Here is a 6,603-nt window from a genome sequence, read left to right on the forward strand (position 1 = left end):
CCTCTTTCATGTCTGATTACTGTGCAGTCTGATAATGCCAACAAGCTTCCCTTGATGTATGGCAAATTATGATTTAATTTGCACAGATCAAAAATCTGTTCTTACATTTTAAAAATTTTGCAGTTTTATTTCTCATATCAGACAGTCACCTGCCCATAAAAAGTTGAAAGGCATGTTCAGTAAGCCTAGAGTGGTTGATTAGGCAGTTGAATTTAAGGAAAATAAATGTAACAGATTACTTGGAGATGGCCTGTTTTGAAAGCAGAATAATAATCAAGTGTTAATAAGTAGAAAATACAGGCAAGTGATGGAGAAACTTCGTTATCCAAGGCACTGTATAGATAAAGCATAAATAAAAGAATGTACCCTCACAATGCAAGTATTGAAACAATAGTAGTTTATGAATGGAATATATCTCTGTCTAAAGCAATCAGGTCAGGCTCTTGTGAAAGAAAACTTAAAATCTTTAACTTGATAGATGATCTATTGTAATAATTATGGTTTGAACAGAGGAAGAAAAAGATTCTAGGAGCAAGAAGAAATACAGGAATAGAAAGACATGGAAATATGGTTGTAGAGAGATGGTAGGAAATTTTGAGTACTGGGTTAAATAATTTGTATGTTTCCTTCCTACTGGACTGTGGCAGACCTCAAAAGATTTTAAGGTCCTAATCCCCAGGGCTGATGAATGTGAGAAAGTATGGCAAGAGAGACTATGCAGATTTAATTAAATCAAGACTCTTGTGGATGTAGAGATTATCTGGATTGTTCTTAAATGCAAGAGGTATGTAGAGTTTTGACTACAGCAGAAGGCAATGTGACATTGAAGAAGTGATTAAAAGTTGGATTTGAAGATGGGGGTAAAGAGTCACAAGTTGAGGGATGCAGCTCTAGAAGCTAGAAAACTTAAACAAAGCAAACAAAATCTATGCCTCTCCCTAAAGGTGTAAAGGGAGCGAAATGTTTCTTACACCTTGATTTTGACCCAGTGAAATTGATTTCAGACTTCTGACCTCCAACTATAAAAGAATAAGCCTTTCTTGTTTTAAGTTTGTGGGAATTTGTTAACAGCAACAATAGGAAACTGATACAAGAACAATGAGAGGAAATTTAGAGATTAATGGTAATTGTAGGAAAATAGAAATAATATTTAAAGATTAATTTGACAGTGACACTTTAGATTGAAGGAGAGAGAATAATTCAAAGTATATAGTTTGTAGTACTTTGACTATTATATATGTACAATTTAGGCAAGACTATGAAAACAGGAAACAGCAAAGAAGATTACAGATCAATATCCTTGATGAACATAGATGCAAAAATCCTTCATGATCAAATTGGTTTCATTCTAGGGATTGCAAGGATAGTTCAACATATGCAAATGAATAAACATAATATATCATATAAATAGAATCAATCATTAAAATCACGTGATCATCTCAATCAATGAAGAAAAAATCAACAACATTCAAATCCCTTCATGATAAAAAGAAACTAGGTATGGGAGGATTGTTTCTCAGTATAGTAAAACCCAACTAACCCACAGAAAACAGCTTTCTGAATAGGAAAAATAGAAAGCATTTCCTCTTAAGTCAGGAATGAGGCAAGGAAGTTCACTCGCACCCCTCTTATTCAAGATAGCTCTTGAAATTTAAGCTGCAGCAATTAGGCAAGAGAAAAAATAAAAACAATGCAAATAGAAAAGGAAGAAGTCAAATTATCCTTGTTTGCAGATGATATGATCTCATCCTAAAGACTCTACCGAAGGATTTTTAGAGGTGACAAATAGATTTAGCAAAGTAGTAGGTTATAAAATCAACATTTAAAAATCAGTAGCTTTCTGGTATATTAATAATGGCCAAGCTGAGAAAAAATCGGAAAGTAACTTTATTTACAATAGCACAAAAAATTAAAATATTTAGGGATCAACCTAATCAAGAAGGTGAAATACCTCTATAAGAAAAATTTTAGAACACCGAAGAAAGAAACTGAAGAAAAATCAGAGGATGAAAAGACCTTCGATGCTCATGGATTGGGACTATTAATATTGCCCCAAAGCCACATTAATAAAAGCAATCTTCAGATTCAGTAAAATCCCTAGGGAAGAAAAACCAATGACATTCTTCACACAACTAGAAAATAATTTTTAATTAAAATGGAGACACAAAAGACCTAAAATAGCCAAAGCAGTCCTAAGACAAAAAAAGCAAGGCTGGAGACATCACAATACCCAATTTCAAAATATACTACAAAGCCATAGTAACAAAATAGCATGAAACTGACATAGAATAATATGTAGACCAATGGAATAGAATAGAGAACACAGAAAGAAACCCTCATAACTACAGCCGATTCTGGACAAAGGAGCCAAAAATATACATTTGAGAAAAAACAGCCTTCTTAACAAATGATGCTGAGAAAGCTGGCTATCCATTTGTAGAAGACTGAAGCTAGATCCCTATCTCCCACCCCGTACAAAAGTAAATTCAAAATGGGTCAAATAACTTTATTTTTTCCCAGAATTATATTTTATTTCACATTGATAGAAACCATGAAAAACATTTACATTGTCCCTCAATACAGCACATTTCAATAGAATATTTCTTGCTATAAATAAGATCTTACTGATTTGTATAACTGAAATCAGTATACAATTCTTCAAGGTAAAGCAGAATGACACAGTAATGACTTTAAAATTTTTAAATCCAGATAAACATATGGCTTCATTATAAACACCCTATGTAGTCCACTACCATGTTATTTCCATGAACAATTAGCACCATAAAGATGCATTCTTTTTTTTTCCTCTCATTGAGTTTATTGGTACATTTTAGGTATACAGTACAGTTACATTCATCATTGGTATTTTGTACCTTTACATGACAGGTTTTGGTTCTCATTTTTCCCCCTTACCCCTGGCCTCCCTTCACCTCCTCCTCCCTTCCCTATTTACAAATACTTTATTTCCATTTTTTCATTTTCTCAATATTTTTTTCTTTTCCCTTATTATCTTTCCCTTACACTTCCCACTTCCCCTACATCTTTAGCCCTTTTCTTCCTATTTCACTTTGTCAATTATACCACTAGGATCTTATGTACCATTATAGTTTTTCACACCAGAGAAGCTATTCAGTATTTATACATGTGTGACATTTATTTCACTTAAGAGTATATCCTCAACTAAAAGAATCATATGACAGAGAAGTATGTGCACCCATGTTTATAGCAGCACAGTTTGTAATAGCTAAATCTTGGAAACAGCCCACTCGCCCATCTGTTGGAAACTGGATAAAGAAGATGTGGTTTTTCTATACAATGGGATATTACTCAGCCATAAAGAATGAGAAAATAGATTCATTCATAGGAAAATGAATACATATTGAAGATAAACTCCAAAGTGAAATAAATAAGTCACACATGTGTAAATACCAAATAGTTTCTCTGGTGTGAATAATCTGCAATAATACATAAGATCCTAAGAAGATTACTGACATTTAGAAATGGGAAGAAAGGAGCTAAAGGTGTAGGGAAGGTGGGATGGGTAGGGGAAGGGTAATAAGGGAAAAGAAAAAAATGTGAGATAATGAAAAGATGGAAATAAAGTGTCTGTAGATGGGGAGGGGTGGAGGGGGTGAAGGGAGGGCAGGGGTAAGGGGAAAAAATGAAAATCAAGACTTGCCATGTAAAGGTACAAGATCCCAACAATGAATGTGTAACTGTACTGTATCCTTAAAATGTACCAATAAACTCAATTAAAGCTGAAAAAAAAGAGAATATCCTCAATATGTATCCATTTTCCTATGAATGAATCTAATTTCTCATTCTTTATGGCTGAGTAGTATTCCATTTTATAGAAAACACACATCTTCTTTATCCAGTAAAGTTATGCATTTTTAACATTATTTTGGTAAGATGAAATACAGCAGAACATTAAAGCAGTTCAGAAATATTAAGTATATATTTTTGCTGCCTTTTAAACTGTATAGTAACAATACCATATTTATAGGGTTCTGATTAAACTTTATTACCCCAAACTTTGTTTTCAAATAATATTTTACTATTAATCTGGAAATTTTGACTATTTATAATAAAATGATTCCTATTTTTATATTTGCACAAAAGACTAATTTTAAACAACAATTTGAAGTAAAAATTTCAAATAAGACCACTGGCAGATATAAATAAAGCAAATTTTTCTAATGGATTGTTTTTTTCTATAGTAATTGGTTTCAAACATAAGTACAGAAAAGTATAACTTAATGTGGCAAGGAGATTCAGCAAGAAATTTGTTTTTAAGATCAGTCTTAAATATTTCTGTACATGCTAGAATATGACCTAATTATTCATTCAACTGTGTGCAGAAAAACAATATTTTATTATTATCTGAATTGAAGATTCTAAATAACTAAGTAAGTCTAAATTTGAACTAAAGTATAATTATTTGAAATACATAATATAAGGAGTTTAAGTACTATTTGGTTTCTTTTACTTTTTTTGGGTATTGGGGCTCAAACATTGGGACCTTGAGCTTGCAAGGCAAGTGGCAGAACCACTGAGCTAAATCCCCAGCCTAGTTTCTTTTACTTTAAAAGTTATATAGATTCCAAATATCATATGTTTGTAATTCAGAATGTCAAATTACAGCATGCACTGACAGTAGATGGCAGGGAGGCAATATATTTGGTCTGTTATGAAGGATAATCATGAAAGAAAACATTGTTTTTCTTGAGAAGGGAAAATATTAAATAGAAATATTATCAAGGAAAAGAAAAACCTGGTCCCCCAAATAAAGGGGCCATTAAATGAAGAGATCAATGTTACTCTTTACTGACAAAAGGATTATCCTTATTATCAAGAATAATGCAACAGCATCTGACTCTTATGCATTACAATCACTATGTATAATGAACATATATAGAAAAATAGAGACATTACATGGTGACTAAGCAATTTTGGAATAATTCCATAGCCTAAGTCACAAAATGCATAGATCATTTATACCTAAACCGTTCATTTTACCTGAACAAATTAGCATACCGGTAATTTTCAAATGATGTAATTACATAAAATCTTATTGCAGTATTTTATTATTATGCTGAATTATATTTGAGAAAAAGAATCTAGCTACCTTACCTATTTTAATACTGGCATATTCTGGGTCACATTATAAATATACATGTATAGAAACTTAAAAGATCCTAAATTTCCCACAAGGAAATGTTATTTATTATGTATCATTGATGTGTATTTGCAAAACATTTTAACACTGCAAACAGTAGAAGTTCTAAGATCGGGCACGGGAAGAAATTTATCCTCCACTGCGGTGCTGCTGGTGCCCTTGTACAGGAGGCCTTTTGGCGACATCAATCAGTTGGAGGCAGGAGTTTATGAATGAATTGCTTAACAGCCGTCACTTCCTGGTGACATGAACTGCATCCCGCCTTCACAGGTTTTGAAGGTTACATTGGCTGGATTTACCAACTATTTTAGTTTTTCAACAGTAATGGAACCAAACCTTAGGGGAACTAAAGAGTCTCAATCTCCATGGCCCTGGAGAATAGAAATATCTTTGTTCACATTACTGATAGGACCCTGTGGAAGCCGTCAACTAAGCGCAGTGACACCAGCCAGTTTGAGCCCCGTGGTTAGAGCGGTGTATAAGGACAAAGCTCCTCCCTGAGAAAATCCTCCCCAAATAACTCTGTTAGAAGGAATACCATTCTTTTCCTCTTGCTCTGTTAAAGCTTTTACATTTTCTGTTGCCAGTTTAATGCCAGGTTCATCCTCCTGAGAATCTGGTGAAAGCCCAACGATATCAAACCAAGAAGGTATAGCCATGTTCATAGTTAATGTTACAGGCATCACTGGCGCATGTGGGCAGATATGTCTGATGTGTGAACTTCTGATACCTGCAATGGCTTCTGTCCGTCCACTTCCAGTATCTCCAAATTCAAGAAAGAAAACAACCGCGGCGGCAGCCTTTGGGGTGGCTGGCATGGGAGCAGACATTTAATGCTCGGCGTCCACCGGCTCAGCAGACAGTGCGTCAGAAGCGGAAAGGCCGAATAACTTTCTGTAAGACCCAAGACTTTACAATTGCTAAAAGACAACATAGGGAAACACTTGAGACCATAGACGTGGTGAAGACTTGATATCGTTGGGCTTTTACCAGATTCTCAGGAGGATGAACCTGGCATTAAACCGGAAGCAGAAAATGTAAAAGCTTTAACAGAGCAAGAGGTGAAGAATAGACTTCAATATCATGGGAAATAATAGCGAAAATCAACAAATGGGATTACATCAAATGAAACATTTCTGAACAGCAAGGAAAACAACCAATAGAATGAAGACACAGCCTACGGGGGTGGGGGAGGGTTTACCAGCTACTGTTGCAGCAAACAATTGTTTAATATCTAGAATACATAAAAACTCAACACCAGAAAATCAAATAAAACAATAAATCGGCAAATGAACTGAACAGACATCTCTCAAAAGAAGAAGCACCATTGCCCAAAAAGTATATGAAAATATATTCACTGTATCTAGCCATTAAGAAAATGCAAATCAAAAGTAAACTGAGATTCTATCTCACCCCAGCCTGAA

The 6,603-nt window shown here is 34.2% G+C and overlaps 1 pseudogene; it reads right to left on the reverse strand.

Moving 5' to 3' along the window:
• Positions 1-5,363: 5,363 nt before the first annotated feature.
• On the reverse strand, positions 5,364-6,009 carry LOC104876332 (annotated as a pseudogene).
• Positions 6,010-6,603: the final 594 nt, after the last annotated feature.

The sequence above is a fragment of the Fukomys damarensis genome, unplaced genomic scaffold, assembly GCF_012274545.1.
Source record: "Fukomys damarensis isolate Sample0158 unplaced genomic scaffold, DMR_v1.0_HiC HiC_scaffold_17, whole genome shotgun sequence".
Lineage (NCBI taxonomy): Eukaryota > Metazoa > Chordata > Mammalia > Rodentia > Bathyergidae > Fukomys > Fukomys damarensis.